Source organism: Oryctolagus cuniculus, chromosome 9, assembly GCF_051225735.1.
Source record: "Oryctolagus cuniculus isolate XC-2025 breed Fujian yellow rabbit chromosome 9, ASM5122573v1, whole genome shotgun sequence".
NCBI classification, from domain to species: Eukaryota; Metazoa; Chordata; class Mammalia; order Lagomorpha; family Leporidae; genus Oryctolagus; species Oryctolagus cuniculus.
In genome coordinates, this window is record NC_142875.1 from 43,770,649 (window position 1) to 43,788,200 (window position 17,552).

Consider the following 17,552-nt stretch of genomic DNA (forward strand, 5'->3'; position numbering starts at 1 on the left):
TTGCTTTCTATTGTTTTCATTTTATTGAATAAATATGTAGCATATGTGTATGATAAAGTTACTTTCTTTTAAGCATGCTTATCTACTAAACTTTATAAAAGCTATTCTGATATTTCAAGTATCAGGCTAAGAGAAAGATCCAACAAATCAAATTTATTTTAGGAAAAACAAAATACAGTATTAGTAGAAAATAAATTTGAACATTGAATTTCCCAGTAGAGGAAATAATGCATTCATACTAAACCTTATGAAAGCTAGCATAACAGATTCAAAAAGAATGTCCTTGGGAGCACTGTAAAATAGCAGGATTAATTTATAGTTACAAAATATTCTCAAGGCCTAAGATGGAAACAATCACATTGTTTACCCAGAAAGGTTTAAAGACTGATATTGCCCAGTGCCCAGTGCATTTCTTCCAAGTTTTTCACTTTTTGGATAGGAGCTGTTATCGTAGATCTAAAGGCTATGAGCATATCACATGTGGAAGCAGCTGAATTGTATTACTAGTTTATTGGAATCTGGATCAAGAAAAGCTACTTCTAACCTGATGTGGAGACTACAGTGAATTGCCTTGTAATAAATATCAACTCACATAACCTTGAGTAACAGGATTTGAAACTGTCTTATGAATGATTGGAATTTTCAAATGCCTAATTTGGGAAGAAGGTCATTTTGTGCATAGGAAGAGAAGGGAATCAAATATGTTCTTTGTAGTGTAGTCTTCTAAAAGTTTTCCATGCTGGATTCAACCATTCTTTTAGGTATGTGACAAGATTGCAACTATTGCACAAATGGTAAGATCACATGAGTCTATCTATTAGATAATTCTAAAAATAGCATGAATAATAGCATTTAATAGCTGGGCAAGACACACTGGTCATTTTTTTTTTCCTTTAATTAGTACACCATGCATCACCACATGGAAAAATGAACTTCAGTTGTGTTAAGTTCATACTGAGGTCTTCTGTTACTCTAGTTACATGTAGGACAACCTGGATGATAGAATATCTCAGAAGAAGACACATAAAATGAAAATTATAACACATATACATTTAAACATTAATGAGTTCATAAAAAACAAGGGAATGGACAAAGGAGGAAAAAAAAAAAAACTTTAATAAAACTCAAACCAGAAAACAGGTAAGCAGGGTATGTAAGACCAGAAGACAAGTACTTTGGGGAAGAACAGTCTCATGCAATGGGAGATGATTTTAATACTTGCATATTTTGAATTAAACTGACATGAACCTGAATTCTTTTTATTAACTGAGGACTCCAAAATCCAGCCAACCTGGAAATAAAATGTCTGTCCTCATATTAAGTAGAAAAATATTAATAAAATTGGTCTTTTGGGTACTTTTATATGGGTTCTGTATTTAAAATAATGATCTCTATGTGACATGGGAAATACGAAACATAAAGCTTAAATTTGGTTAGACTTTATTAAGTAGAAACGTGCCAGCTCCAACCAAATCAAATTGATTCTGAGAAAAACAAAATACCTTATTATTCTCCCCGAGATTTTCTCTATCCTGAAGATGTTGAAAATTAGGAATATTAAAAAAAGAAAATAAAATTAAGTAATTACTGAATTTATATACCAAAGAATTAATAATATATTAGACTACATGGAAGGTAAAATAAATATAATAAAAAATATAAGCCAAGAAATAGTAAGTAGTAATGAAATATAGTTAATAATATTTGATAGTCATTATAATTGGAATTAAAAATTATAAAGAAGTCTGACATGATTTTAATTAGAATTACAAAACAGAGAGTAGGAATGCAGAAATATCATATCCAATTTGTAATGTACACCATTTTTTTCAGGAGGTAATAAATGATCAGGTATAGGAATCATACTTCATACCAGTAAGATAAGGAAATAAAATTCACAAATCCACAGCTATAGTTAATATATTTCAAGTAATTAAGTAATAGAAAAAAATTTAAAATAATCAAAATTAAAAAGTGTAGTATCTGGCATTGTGGCATAGCCAGTAAAGCCAGCACCTGCAATGCTGGCGTCTCATATGGGCTGTGGCTTTTGTTCCAGATACTCCACTTTTGATCCAGCTCTCTGCTGATGGCCTGAGAAAAGCAGCAGATGATGGCCTGAAGTATTTGGGCCCATGCCAGCCATGTGGAAGACCGAGAAGTTCCTGGTTCCTGGCTTCAGCTTGGCTCGACCTTGTGCTTTTTGGCCATCTGTTGAGTGATCCAGAGGATGGAAGATTCTCTCTCTCTCTTTCTCTCTCTCTGAAACTCTGACATTCAAAGAAAAAGAAATCTTTTAAAAAAAAAAATGCTAGAGTATAGGCATAGAGTTATATATAAACAAATAGCTGATGTGTGAATGGGTTATTATCAACCAGGGAGGAAAGGATAGATCAGTGAAAATGAGAAACTGAGACAACTAGTAATTCATCCAGAAAGAAATAAAATAGATTGCCTAACTCACAGCTTGCAAAATCAATTGTGAGGCAGATTAACATTATTTTTAAATAAAAAATATTCAAATGGAAACATAAATACCTATCTTTACAAAGATAGTTATTTCTTCAACAGTATGAAAATAATCCAAACTGGAAAAAATCCCACATATGATAAACCTAATTATTTTGAAATGGATGCGAGGTGAGCCGAACCTCAATAGCCCGAGACACCGGCAGGCATGCGGAGAGAGGAGACTAGAGGGAATGACCCCCGGGGGGGGGGAAGTTCACAAAGCTAACTGGAAGAGAGAGAGAGAGAGAGAAAAAAAAAAAAAGGGTGACTAGTACAGACACGGGTTTCTCTCTCTCCGCTCACCTCTCAAGGGCGAGCAAGACAAAGAGCAGGCGCCATCTTGGACATACATCATAAGCAGAGCGACCTCAGGTCTGCACCGGCCCTGAGCCTAGCAGAAAAACCTGACTCTGGGCAGGGCGAATTAACAGGAGATTAGGACCTAGTAAATTTGCGGTGCTACTGAACTGAGACTGTGAAAAAAGAGACAGTGGGGGAGAGAACTCACGGAATTCACGTGAGCACTCTCCAGAGACGCTACAATTCCGTAACTTTGGCAACCCAGTGGGAGGCTGAAGGAGAATTTGAGCCCACTCTGAGGGCCGAACAGATTCCCTGTGGGGATCTTGGGAAAGAGCTTCCAATCTCTGGCTCCTGTGGGTATATCATTTGCCTGCTAACTACCTCCAACTTCATTCAGCTGTGCGGAATTACTTCCCTTTTGAATCAAAAAAAAAAAAAAAAAAAAAAAAAAAAAGAAAGAGAGAAAGAGAGAGAGGTTTACCACGCCTAACCTGGGAGTGTCACCTTTGGCACAACAAACAGAGCTCTCAGGCCACACCCATCTCAAGCCCTAAGGCTCCATCAAAAACAGATAGTCCACTTAATCTAGAGTCATAGTATAACAAGAAAAAGCACCACAGTGAAGAAACCAAATATCTCCAATATGCCAAATAACAAACGCAAAAACCGAGGTAATAAAAACAAGGAAGTCACCATGACGCCCTGAAATGAAAGACACCCCAATTCAAGATTATGAAGATGATGACATAGAAGAAATGCAAGAAGCAGATCTCAAAAAATTGATAAGAACATTAAGAAGTTCTCAAAAACAAATTCTGGAACTACACAAATCCTTAATGGACAAGATAGAAAATCTCTTTCGTGAAAATGAAATATTAAGGAGGAATCAAAATGAAACGAAACAACTAGTACAACAGGAAACTGTGATAGTTACTGAAGTGAAGAATTCAATAGATCAAATGAAAAACACAATAGAGAGCCTTACAAACAGAATGGGTGAAGGAGAAGAGAGAATATCGGACTTAGAAGACAGGGAACAGGAAAGGATACAGTCAGACCAAAGAAAAGAAGAGGAAATTAGGAATCTAAAACATATTGTCGGGAATCTTCAGGATACTATTAAAAAACCCAACATTCGGGTTCTAGGAGTTCCTGAAGGCATGGAGAGGGAGAAAGGATTAGAAGGCCTTTTTAGTGAGATATTAGCAGAAAATTTCCCAGGTTTGGAGAAGGACAGAGAAATCCTAGTACAGGAAGCTCACAGAACCCCTAATAAACACGACCAAAAGAGATCCTCACCACGACACGTTGTAATTAAACTCTCCACAGTGAAACATAAAGAAAAGATCCTAAAATGTGCAAGAGAGAAATGTCAGATTACTCTCAGAGGATCTCCAATCAGACTCACAGCTGACTTCTCATCAGAAACTCTACAAGCTAGGAGGGAATGGCGAGATATAGCCCAGGTACTAAGAGAGAACAACTGCCAGCCCAGAATATTATATCCTGCAAAGCTATCATTTGTGAATGAAGGTGAAATAAAGACTTTTCATTGCAAACAGAAATTGAAAGAATTTGTTGCCACTCGCCCAGCCCTGCAAAAGATGCTTAAAGATGTGTTACACACAGAAACACAGAAACACGGTCATCAATATGAAAGAAGGTAAAGGAAGGAAACCAAGGAAGGAAACCTCACAGCAAAAGATCACAGGGAATTCAAAGCATATATTAGAACTTATCTTTGGCAAATGGCAGGGCAAAGTTACCACTTATCATTAGTTACTTTGAACGTGAATGGCCTGAACTGTCCAGTTAAAAGACACCGATTGGCTGATTGGGTTAAGGAACAAAACCCATCTATTTGCTGCTTACAAGAAACACATCTTTCCAACAAAGATCCATACAGACTGAAAGTGAAAGGCTGGAAAAAGATATACCATGCCAACAGAAATGAAAAAAGAGCGGACGTAGCCATCTTAATATCGGACAACATAAACTTTACCACAAAAACTGTTAAGAGAGACAAAGAGGGACACTATATCATGATTAAGGGATCAATTCAACAGGAAGATATAACAATTATCAATGTATATTCACCTAACTACAGGGCACCAGTTTATCTAAAAGATTTATTAACGGACTTAAAGGGAGACTTAGACCCCAATACAGTAGTACTGGGGGACTTCAATAATCCACTCTCAGAAATAGACAGATCATCCGGTCAGAAGATCAACAAGGATACAGTAGATTTAAACGACACTATAGCCCAAATGGATCTAACAGATATATACAGAACTTTCAATCCTACAGCTAAAGATTTTACATTCTTCTCAGCAGTACATGGAACCTTCTCTAGGATTGACCACATACTAGTCCATAAAGCAAGTCTGAGCAAATTCAAAAGAATTAGAATCATACCATGCAGCTTCTCAGACCATAAAGGAATGAAGTTGGAAATTAGTAACTCAGGAATCCCTAGAGCATACGCAAACACATGGAGATTGAACAACATGCTCCTGAATGAACAATGGGTCATAGAAGAAATCAAAAGAGAAATCAAAAATTTCTGGAAGTAAATGAGGATAACAGCACAACATACCAAAACTTATGGGACACAGCAAAAGCAGTGTTAAGAGGAAAGTTTATATCAATAGGTGCCTACATCAAGAAATTGGGAAGACACCAAATAGATGAGCTTTCAATTCACCTCAAGGATCTAGAAAACCTACAGCAAATCAGACCCAAATCTAGTAGGAGAAGAGAAATAATTAAAATCAGAGAAGAAATCAACAGGATTGAATCAAGAAAAACATTACAAAAAATCAGCCAAACGAAGAGCTGGTTTTTTGAAAAAATAAACAAAATTGATACCCCATTGGCCCAACTAACTAAAAAAAGAAGAGAAAAGACCCAAATCAATAAAATCAGAGATGAAAAAGGAAATGTAACAACAGACACCACAGAAATAAAAAGAATCATCAGAAATTACTACAAGGACTTGTATGCCAGCAAACAGGGAAACCTATCAGAAATGGATAGATTCCTGGACACATGCAACCTGCCTAAATTGAACCAGGAAGACATCAAAAACCTAAACAGACCCATAACTGAGACAGAAATTGAAACAGTAATAAAGGCCCTCCCAACAAAGAAAAGCCCAGGACCAGATGGATTCACTGCTGAATTCTACCAGACATTTAAAGAAGAACTAACTCCAATTCTTCTCAAACTATTCAGAACAATTGAAGAAGAGGGAGTCCTCCCAAATTCTTTCTATGAAGCCAGCATCACCTTAATTCCTAAGCCAGAGAAAGATGCAGCACTAAAAGAGAATTGCAGACCAATATCCCTGATGAACATAGATGCAAAAATCCTCAATAAAATTCTTGCCAATAGAATGCAACAACACATCAGAAAGATCATCCACCCAGACCAAGTGGGATTTATCCCTGGTATGCAGGGATGGTTTAATGTGCGCAAGACAATCAATGTGATACACCACATTAACAGACTGCAGAAGAAAAACCATATGATTATCTCAATAGATGCCGAGAAAGCATTTGATAAAATACAACACCCGTTCATGATGAAAACTCTAAGCAAACTGGGTTTGGAAGGAACATTCCTCAATACAATCAAAGCAATCTATGAAAAACCCACAGCCAACATCCTATTGAATGGGGAAAAGTTGGAAGCATTTCCACTGAGATCTGGAACCAGACAGGGATGCCCACTCTCACCACTGCTATTCAATATAGTTCTGGAAGTTCTAGCCAGAGCTATTAGGCAAGAAAAAGAAATTAAAGGGATACCAATTGGGAAGGAAGAACTCAAACTATCCCTCTTTGCAGATGACATGATTCTTTATTTAGGGGACCCAAAGAACTCTACTAAGAGACTATTGGAACTCATAGAAGAGTTTGGCAAAGTAGCAGGGTATAAAATCAATGCACAAAAATCAACAGCCTTTGTATACACAGACAATGCCATGGCTGAGGAAGAACTTCTAAGATCAATCCCATTCACAATAGCTACAAAAACAATCAAATACCTTGGAATAAACTTAACCAAAGATGTTAAAGATCTCTACGATGAAAATTACAACACCTTAAAGAAAGAAATAGAAGAGGATACCAAGAAATGGAAAAATCTTCCATGCTCATGGATTGGAAGAATCAATATCATCAAAATGTCCATTCTCCCAAAAGCAATTTACAGATTCAATGCAAGACCAATCAAGATACCGAAGACCTTCTTCTCAGATCTGGAAAAAATGGTGCTGAAATTTATATGGAGGCACAAGAGACCTCAAATAGCTAAAGCAATCTTGTACAACAAAAACAAAGCCGGAGGCATCACAATACCAGATTTCAGGACATACTACAGGGCAGTTGTAATCAAAACAGCATGGTACTGGTACAGAAACAGATGGATAGACCAATGGAACAGAATTGAAACACCAGAAATCAACCCAAACATCTACAGCCAACTTATATTTGATCAAGGATCTAAAACTAATTCCTGGAGCAAGGACAGTCTATTCAATAAATGGTGCTGGGAAAATTGGATTTCCACGTGCAGAATCATGAAGCAAGACCTCTACCTTACACCTTACACAAAAATCCACTCCACATGGATTAAAGACCTAAATCTACGACCTGACACCATCAAGTTACTAGAGAACATTGGAGAAACCCTTCAAGATATTGGCACAGGCAAAGAATTTCTGGAAAAGACCCGGGAGGCACAGGCAGTCAAAGCCAAAATCAACTATTGGGATTGCATCAAATTGAGAAGTTTCTGTACTGCAAAAGAAACAGTCAGGAGAGTGAACAGACAACCGACAGAATGGGAAAAAATATTTGCAAACTATGCAACAGATAAAGGGTTAATAACCAGAATCTACAAAGAGATCAAGAAACTCCACAAAAACAAAACCAACAACCCACTTAAGCGATGGGGCAAGGACCTCAATAGACATTTTTCAAAAGAGGAAATCCAAAGGGCCAACAGGCACATGAAAAAATGTTCAAGGTCATTAGCAATCAGGGAAATGCAAATCAAAACCACAATGAGGTTTCACCTCACCCTGGTTAGAATGGCTCACATGCAGAAATCTACCAACAACAGATGCTGGCGAGGATGTGGGGAAAAAGGGACACTAACCCACTGTTGGTGGGAATGCAAACTGGTCAAGCCACTATGGAAGTCAGTCTGGAGATTCCTCAGAAACCTGAAGATAACCCTACCGTTCGACCCAGCCATCCCACTCCTTGGAATTTACCCAAAGGAATTTAAATTGGCAAACAAAAAAGCGGTCTGCACCCTAATGTTTATTGCAGCTCAATTCACAATAGCTAAGACCTGGAACCAACCTAAATGCCCATCAACGATAGAATGGATAAAGAAATTATGGGATATGTACTCTTTAGAATACTATACCGCAGTAAGAAACAACGAAATCCAGTCATTTGCAACAAAATGGAGGAATCTGGAACACATCATGCTGAGTGAAATAAGCCAGTCCCAAAGGGACAAATACCATATGTTCTCCCTGATTGGTGACGACTGACTGAACACCAAGAGGGAAACCTGTTGGAGTGAGATGGACACTATGGGAAACGGTGGCTTGATCAGCATAGCCCTGACTGTTAATGAACAACTTAATACATTATCCCTCTTAGTAGTTTTTTTATCTGTTCTACTTAATATGACTGGTTTAGACCTGTAATTGATGCACAGTTATTCTTAAGTGTTGAAAATTAACTGAAATGTGATCCCTGTTGAACATAGTGGTGGGAATGGGAGAGGGAAGAGATGTATAATTTGGGACATGCTCAGGCTGACTTGCCCCAAGTGGTGGAGTTGGAAGCATACCAGGGGATTCCAATTCAATCCCATTGAGGTGGCATGTACCAATGCCATCTCACTGTTCCAAGTGATCAGTTTCAGTTCACAGTTGGTCATGGTGAAGGGACTGGGAGTCAAAGGGAGCACATAGACAAGTCTAGTACCTGCTAACGCTAACTGATGGAGTAAATAAAGGGGAGAGTGATCCAACATGGGAAGTGAGATACTCAGCAGACTCATAGAATGGCAGATGTCCTAAATAGCACTCTGGCCTCAGAATAAGCCCTAAAGGCATTCGGAGCTGGCTGAAAAGCTCATGAGAGTATTTCAGGCATGGAAAGCCAAGACACTCTGGCAAAAAGATCTCTGCGAGTGAGATCCCAGTGGAAAGAACAGGTCTTCAAAGAAGGAGGTACCTTTCTCTGAAGGGAGGAGAGAACCTCCACTTTGACTATGACCTTGTCTAAACAAGATAAGAGTCGGAGAACTCAGAGGGCTTCCATAGCCTTGGAAACTCATGACTGGTGCATAGGGAGATTACTGATGCCATAGACAGGAGTGTCAATTGGTAAAGTCAACAACAGGAGTCACTGTGCACTTACTCCTCATGTAGGATCTCTATCCTTAATGTGCTGTACATTGAGATTTAATGCTATAACGAGTACTCAAACAATATATTTCACTTTGTGTTTCTATGGGGGTGCAAACTGTTGAAATCCTTACTTAATGCATACTAAACTGATCCTCTGTAAAAAAAAAAAAAAAAAAAATTATCAATACCCAACTTGACTCTCACTGGGATTAAACATGACAATAGGTCTGCTCTGATTTCATCATCATTTAAAAAAATCATCTATTATTTTTCACTTTACGTTTCTGTGTGGGAGCAAACTGTTGAAATCCATACTTAATGTATACTAAGCTGATCTTCTGTATATTAAGATAATCGAAAATGAATCTTGATGTGAATGGAAGGGGAGAGGGAGTGGGAAAGGGGAGGGTTGTGGGTGGGAGGGACGGTATGGGGGGGAAGCCATTGTAATCCATAAGTCGTACTTTGGAAATTTATATGCATTAAATAAAAGTTTTAAAAAAAAAAAGAAATGGATGAGATTGGGCACCTTCAGGGAGGTATGACAAATTCTATAACACCAATCCAATGAATACTTACAATTTTAAATTCAGAGTGCAAACTGATAATTTGAAACCTAAATAATATAAAAAGTACATAATACTTTATTATCATTGAACTTTAAACTTAAAAGTGGATAAGATGGCAAATTTTATGTTCCATGTATTTTATCATAATAAAGAAATTGAAAAATGTATATGATTCATAAAATTCATATAAGGATTATGGAATATTTTACTATGTTTTAAGGAACATCAGTCAACTTAGGACAACATTTCAGTCCAATTTAAATCTCATTGTAATAGCCAGTGTTCTCCAGTGAAACAGGATACACCTCTTCTTTCACTGCCTAAATAAGGAATCTTAAGAAAGTTGATGGAAAATATGCATTATGAAAAAATACATATGGATTTCAAATTTCTTTACAGCAAGATAATTTGATCTTTTATTTCCATTTTCAACCAACTTTTAAGTACCCTCTGTGTGCATGTGTGTGTGTGAGAGAGAGAGAGAGAGAGAGGGATTTATTATGGATCACATGATTATAGAGGCTGATCAGTCATCAGATCTACCACCTTTACAATGAGGAATCATGAAAGCCAGTGGTATAATTTGGCAGGTCTGAATACCTGAGAACTAGGAGTTCAGATGTTCAAGGGCAGAAAGAAAATGGATATCCCATCTTATGAAGATAGAATGGATTCTCCTTTCCTCTACTTTTTTGTTCTATTTGATTCCTAATTGTGTTAGAGGATGCTCATCTACACTGATGCCATTCTTTTTCAGATGCAGTGTTGTTATCTCCCCCAGACTCACCTGTAATGGTTCTGAGCTATTCAGGTATTCCTTAGCTCAATCAAACTGACAGGATCCAATTGGCTGTATTACACACTGATGACATTGTGGAAATAAATTAATAAAATCTCTAGAAAAGCATGTAAATTGGCAAAACCACTCTTGGACATATTTTGCTATCAGAATTTTAACAAACAGGTAGGTGCCTATGGTAGCGACTCAATATTTTCATGTTAAGGCACGTGGCCTTCGGAAATCCTTCCATATTTAAATTTGAAACTGCTCTGAATTTGTTCATGGATGCAAATGTTTGTAATGTTACAAAAGTAGAACTAATACAAGGGTCGTTAACAAGGAATGGGCATATAGATAATGGTTAATTATACAGGACAAGATGATATAGCAGAGAAAAATAGTGCAGCTACAAAGAAAAGCATAGATAAGAAACAGACACATGTCAATTAGAAAAAAATAGCACACCATACTACACATGGTGAGATATGCACATTAATACTACTCATATTATTTAAATTTAATACATAATATTTGGAAATTTACACTAAATAAGGGAAATTATAGTACACATCAAATCAAAGTGTAGTGTTCATACAATTAAGAATATATAAAGAAAATAAAATGTATATACAAATTTATTTAAGAATTGACCAATTATAATCCAAGGCAAAACCATATAAAGTGCTATAATAAAAAGATTTGCAATCAAATTGCAAAACAACATGTTTGTTTTTTTTTTTTATTCAATTAGAAAGGCAGTTACAGAGAGCCGGAGAGAGCTGGAGAGAAAGATAGAGAGGAAGAGAAAGAGAGAGGCCAATGAGAAAGAGAAAGAAGAGAGAGAGAGAGAGAGAGAAAGAGAGAGGCCAATGCTGTGTCGCAGTGGGTTAAATCCTGGCCTGAAGTGCCAGCATCCAATATGGGCACCGGTTCTAGTCCTGGCTGCTCCGCTTCCTATCCAGCTCTCTGATATGGCCTGGGATAGCAGTAGAAGATGGCCCAAGTCCTTGAGCCTCTGCACCCACATGGGATACATGAAGAAACTCCTGGCTCCTGGCTTTGGATTGGCCCAGCTCTGACCATTGCAGCCATCTGGGGAGTGAGCCAGTGGATGTAAGATATCTCTTTGTCTCTATCTCTCTCTGTAACTTTTTCTTTCAAGTAATTAAAATAAATCTTTGAGAGAGAGAGAGAGAGAAACTTTTAACCCCTGCTACACTTCCCAAATGGCCTCAATGTCCAGGGCCAAAACTAGGATGCAGGGGCCCTAGCACTTCAGCAATCTTTCACTGCTTTCCCAGGTACATTGGCAGGGAGCTGGATTGCTAGTGGAGCAGCAAGGTCTGAAAACAGAGCCCCTATGGGATACCAGCATCATTGTTAGAGGATTACTCTGCTATGCCCAGCAGCTGCCACAAGATGTGGAATTTCGAAGAGATTATCTCTCATTTTTAATAATCCTTAAAGGAGAAGTTAACATTTGGGTAGATATCTATAGATATGAGAAATCACAAAGTAACCTTGCCATTTTAAGGACACATTTAATTTGCCTAGAATTCCACCCCCCCCTCCTTTTTTTTGGACAATGGAAGAAATAGGAGTTTATTTGCAGGGTGCAGAGCAAGAAGTCAGACAGATATCACTCAGCAACACCAGACTCCCAAAGAATTAAGGGTGGTGAATTTTAGAGTTCATGCTAAGCAGTGCCTGATCAGCTCATGTGCAAGTCTCCAGTTGTCCACAGTGCCTGTGGCCTTCCTCTGTTTGATCAGCAATAGGAGGCCAGCAGGGATTCTTCTAAAAATATCATGATGGCAAAGTGGACTCAGTCCATCTGGTGTCTGTGGGTAGATTCCGTATTACTTTGATTGATCACAGCCTGAAGTTCCTGTAAAGTATCTCAAAATAGGGTCTAGGGTTAGGATGTGAACTCTAGGGTCAGGATGTGAACTCTGCGTCTTGTGACCTAGTGTTTTAGCAGCTCATGCAACCCTTACATCACTCTCTTAGTGAGTTGTCTTAATAAGGAATTGACTTTTTGTTTGTTTGTTTTTTTTAATTAATTTATTTATTTTCTTTCACAAAGAAACCTTTTCTTTAAGGAACACCAAATTCATGTATTTCATAAGAACAGCACAAGGAATATAATGATTCTTCCCACAATACCTGCCCTACCACTCACTCTCCCACCCCTTCATCCTCCCTCTCCCATTCTCAGTCCCATTCTCTACTGAGATCCATTGCTGATTAGCTTTAGACACAGAAGACACAAATCTATACTAAATAAAGAGTTCAACAATTTGCACAAAAACAAAACAAAACTGTTCCTTAACAGTTGTGACAAGGATTGTTCAAAGCCATTGCATCTTAAAGTTAACTCCACTTTTTTTTAGAAACTTATTCAACTTTAAAAAGAACCCAAGAATAATACATATTTTGGGATCACTTAGACATAATTATAATAGGACTCTGAGGACAGAGGTTCTGCATAGAAAGTTGGCACACAATGACTCATGTTTTTTAATTATTTATTTTATTTATTTGAAAGACAGAGTTACAGAGAGGGGTAGAGACAGAGAGACAGGTCTTCCATTCATTGGTTCACTCTCCAGATGGCCGCAATGGCCAGAGCTGCACCAAACCAAAGCCAGGAGCCAGGAGCTTCTTCCAGGTTTCCCATGTGGGTGCAGGGGCCCAAGGACTTGGGCATCTTCTACTGCTATCCCAGGCTATATCAGAGAGCTGGATCAGAAGAGGAGCAGCTGGGACTAGAACTGGCACCCATATTGGATGTTGGTGCTTCAGGCCAGGGCTTTCACCCACTGTGCCACTGCACTGGCCCCTCCTGTTGTTAATTTAATAATTAACATTCTTATGTATGATGTCAATGATTACCCAAGGCTCTTGACATGAGCTGCCAAGGCTATGGAAACCTTTTGAATTCACAAACTCTGTCAGTATTTAGATAAGGCCATAAGCAGAATAGTTGTTTCTTCCCTTCAGAAAAAAAAAAAAAAAACTACCTCCTTCTTTCATGACCATTTCTTTCCACTGGAGTCTCACCCAATGAGGTCCTCTGTATAGGACATTTTTTGCTACAATGTCTTTGCTTTCTATGTCTGAAGTGCTCTCGTGGAATTATCAGCTAGTCCAGAATGCCCTAAGGGCTGATTCTGAGGTCAGAGTGCTATTTAAAGTGATTGTCATTCTATGAGTCATACGTGTGGCCTGCTTCCCATGTTGGAATATTCCCTCCTTTTAAATTAAATCTATTATTATTACTAGGCACTTAATTCTATCCATATGATCACTTTAACAGTTAAGAGGTTATTTTTAGCATCCAACTGAAGGGAATTTGGGGTCACTTGGCAAGTTTTTAATCTATATCCTTAGAAGTAAGTCCCTAGGGATGTATGAAGAACCAACAACATTACAGTTACAAACTTCATACACTTCATAATTACAACTTTAAGAATATGGTGATTCTTCCCACCATGCCCACTCTCCCATCCATACTCTCAACTCTCTTCCTTCTCCCTCCCTTATTTACACTCTATTTTTTTTTACTGAGATCTATTTCTAATTTACTTTATATACACATGTTTAACTCTATGTTAAGTAAAGACTCAACAAGTAGTATAAGAAAAATGTTCCTTAACAGTCAAAACAATGGGAATATTTATACAAAAATGCCTGGGCCAAGTCATTACTTATCAATAGTAACCTTGAATATAATTGGCCTCAACACTCCAGTTAAAAGATACCAATTGCCTGAATGGTTTAAAAACGAGGCCCATCTATTTCCTGACTATAAGAAACACTTCTCACCAACAAAGTTACATGCAGACTGAAAATAAAAGGATGGAGAAAGTTATTCCATGCTAACAGAAACCAAAAAAAGAGCTGGTGTAAGCATCCTATTATCAGACAAAATGATCTGTAACACAAAAACTGGTAAAAGAGACAAAGAAGGGCCCTATGTAATGACTACGGGATCAATTCAACAGGAAGATATAACTAATATAAATGTGTATATATCTAATTACAGGGCACCCAGCTATTTAAAATAAGTGTTAAGGGATCCAAAAGTAGACATAGACTCAAATACAATAGTAATGAGGAACTTCAATTCCTATTTTCAGCAATGGACAGATCAACCAGACAGAACATAAGCAAGTAAACGCTGGAGCTAATAGATACTATAGACCAAATGGACCTAATGGATATCTACAGAACTTTTCATTCTATAGTAGCAGAATTCACATTCTTCTCAACAATGCATGGAACCTTCTCAAGGACAGTCTCTTCATTTTCAGATATGTAAGATGAGTGGCTTATACCAAAACATTCGTAGGAATGACCAAATTGTAAGATTTTAGAATTCACTGCTTCCAAAGAGGTATTCACAGTCAGGATAGGAAAAGGGGTGTATTCCTGGGTTACCAGCTGATAAAATTGTGCAATATACTGTGTAAGAATATAATCACTGGCCAGCACCATGGCTCACTAGGCTAATCCTCCACCTGCGGCGCTGGCACACTGGGTTCTAGTCCTGGTTGGGGCGCCGGATTCTGTCCCAGTTGCTCCTCTTCCTGTCCAGCTCTCTGCTGTGGCCTGGGAAGGCAGTGGAGGATGGCCCAAGTGTTTGGACCCTGTGCACGCATAGGAGACCAGGAGGAAGCACCTGACTCCTGGCTTCAGATCAGCATAGCGCCAGCCATAGCAGCCATTTGGGGAGTGAACCAACGGAACAAGACCTTTCTCTCTGTCTCTCTCTCTCACTGTCTAACTCTGCCTGTCAAAAAAAAATGAATATAATCACTACTGTTATTAATTTTGAAGCACAAATTTTAAGAAAGCATTTAGACATTATTTGTTTATAGAACATCTTACTCATAAAGTTTTCGTTTTCAAGAAAACAGTAGTTTTTTTTTAAATATGAAAAAATATATTGCTCAATTAACATAAATAATTACTAATATGCCTAAATCAGTCAGACTCAAAATTTAGCCCATCCTGGTTTCTTTTCTCAATAAAGTTATTCCCCTTCTTGGTTTAGTGTATTTATGTCCGTTTGTCTATTTATCTCTCTGTCTATCTTCTATATATCCAGCTATCTATTATATATTTAAACACAGACATTGTGTATATTGAGTCTTAAATTTTCTTTTATGTGCTTTATCCAAGATTTATATATGCATCTATTTTTTGACAAAAATATTTTTATAATAGATTATTTTAAGCACTCCACAGTATGGAAAGATATATTTCTGCTTAAACATAAGCAGTACTCATTGATTTCCAAATTATGACTTATAGACTTTGTAATTAAGCACTTTGAATCAAATTGAATCTGAAATTAAGTGTATTCTAGATTTGCTAAATCTTTGAAATCAGTAAAATTTTCATTGTATACTTTAATTAAAGGTCTGGTAATTTGATAACTATATGTTTAAAAATTTTATTCAGTTTCTCATTTTTATAATTTGCTATAAAATTTAATTTTTCCCACATTAAATTTTCATCCTGCACACTTAAGGACATGGTACATTCTTAAATCACAGTTATTTTAATTTACTTATTTTTATTATCTACTATTTATATGCAGATTTTAGTGAATTGTATAAAACATTTAGTACTTCTTAAACTATTTCTAGATTATGAAAAGATATTAAATATCAAAGGTCATAGAATTTCCTCTAAGAAATGTATTTGTTTTTAAGTATACAATAATAAGTATTAGATTAATGCTTCATCCCTCCCAAAGCACAAAATTTTTCATTGTCAGGTAAGCCTCATGTATTAAAGCTGCAATAGTCTTTCTCACTTCCCTACTTTCCATGATGTGACTTCTTAGCTAGAATCTTACTTATCTTACCTCCCTAAGGCAATGTTATAACAGATTCTGGCAGAAATTCAGTAATTGCTATGAGGTGCGTGATTCCCTCCTGCTGATTGTCACGGAAAACAATTGAACATCATTTCCTTGAATATGTTAGTGCTACAAACTAGCTCTTTACTTTTGACAACACTCAGTTCCAAATCAGTGACTTTTTCAATTATTCCTATTTCTTCAATTTTTAATTCTTTTCTGCTTGAGAGGATTGCTGTTGGTGTCTCAATTGGTGCTCAACTTTTCTATAATGAAGGTGAACTTATTTTGAATAGTATTTTAGATAAAACTCTCTCTGTTATGGCTTCATTGCTGTGCTAAATGCACATATTTGATTAACACAAAGTACTTGCTTATTCTAAGAGAATCACTGAAAAATACTGACTGTAGTCACTTAAAAAATATATAGCCAAGAGTCACAATTTCAAATGCCTGAAAGATGTTTCAGATAGACGTCTGTTCTACAAAGGCTTTTGTTCATTTACCTATGTATTTATTTACAGGTTTCCAGCCATCATATGCATTCCACAGAATTGACAGCAGTTCAAAATGTTTGTGAAATAGGGGTTAGGTAGGACATCTGACTGGAGTTGAGGTATACCTCAACTAGCATTCTAACTACTTCTAAGAATTATAGTATTACACAAAAAGACAGAGCTACAAAGAGCCAATGACAGCAAACAGAAGGAAAAATACGAAATAGAAGGCAAAAGAACTCTTTGAAGAAAGAAGCCCTTATACCAGAAACCATTAAGTGCTCGTTTTCTCAGGAAAGCAGTGTAGGTGAGCATACAATGGGCTTCATATAGATAAACCCATTTCTTAAGTCAAACAGGACATAACCACAAGTGAAATGCCATGTTGAAAAATTCTCTCTGTGGGTTGGCGCTGTGGCTCACTAGGCTAATCCTCTGCCTGTAGCTCCAGAATCCCAAGTTCTAGTCCCGGTTGGGGCACCGGTTCTGTCCCGGTTGCTCCTCTTCCATTCCAGCTCTCTGCTGTGGCCCAGGAAGGCAATGGAGGATAGCCCAAGTGCTTGGGCCCTGCACCCAC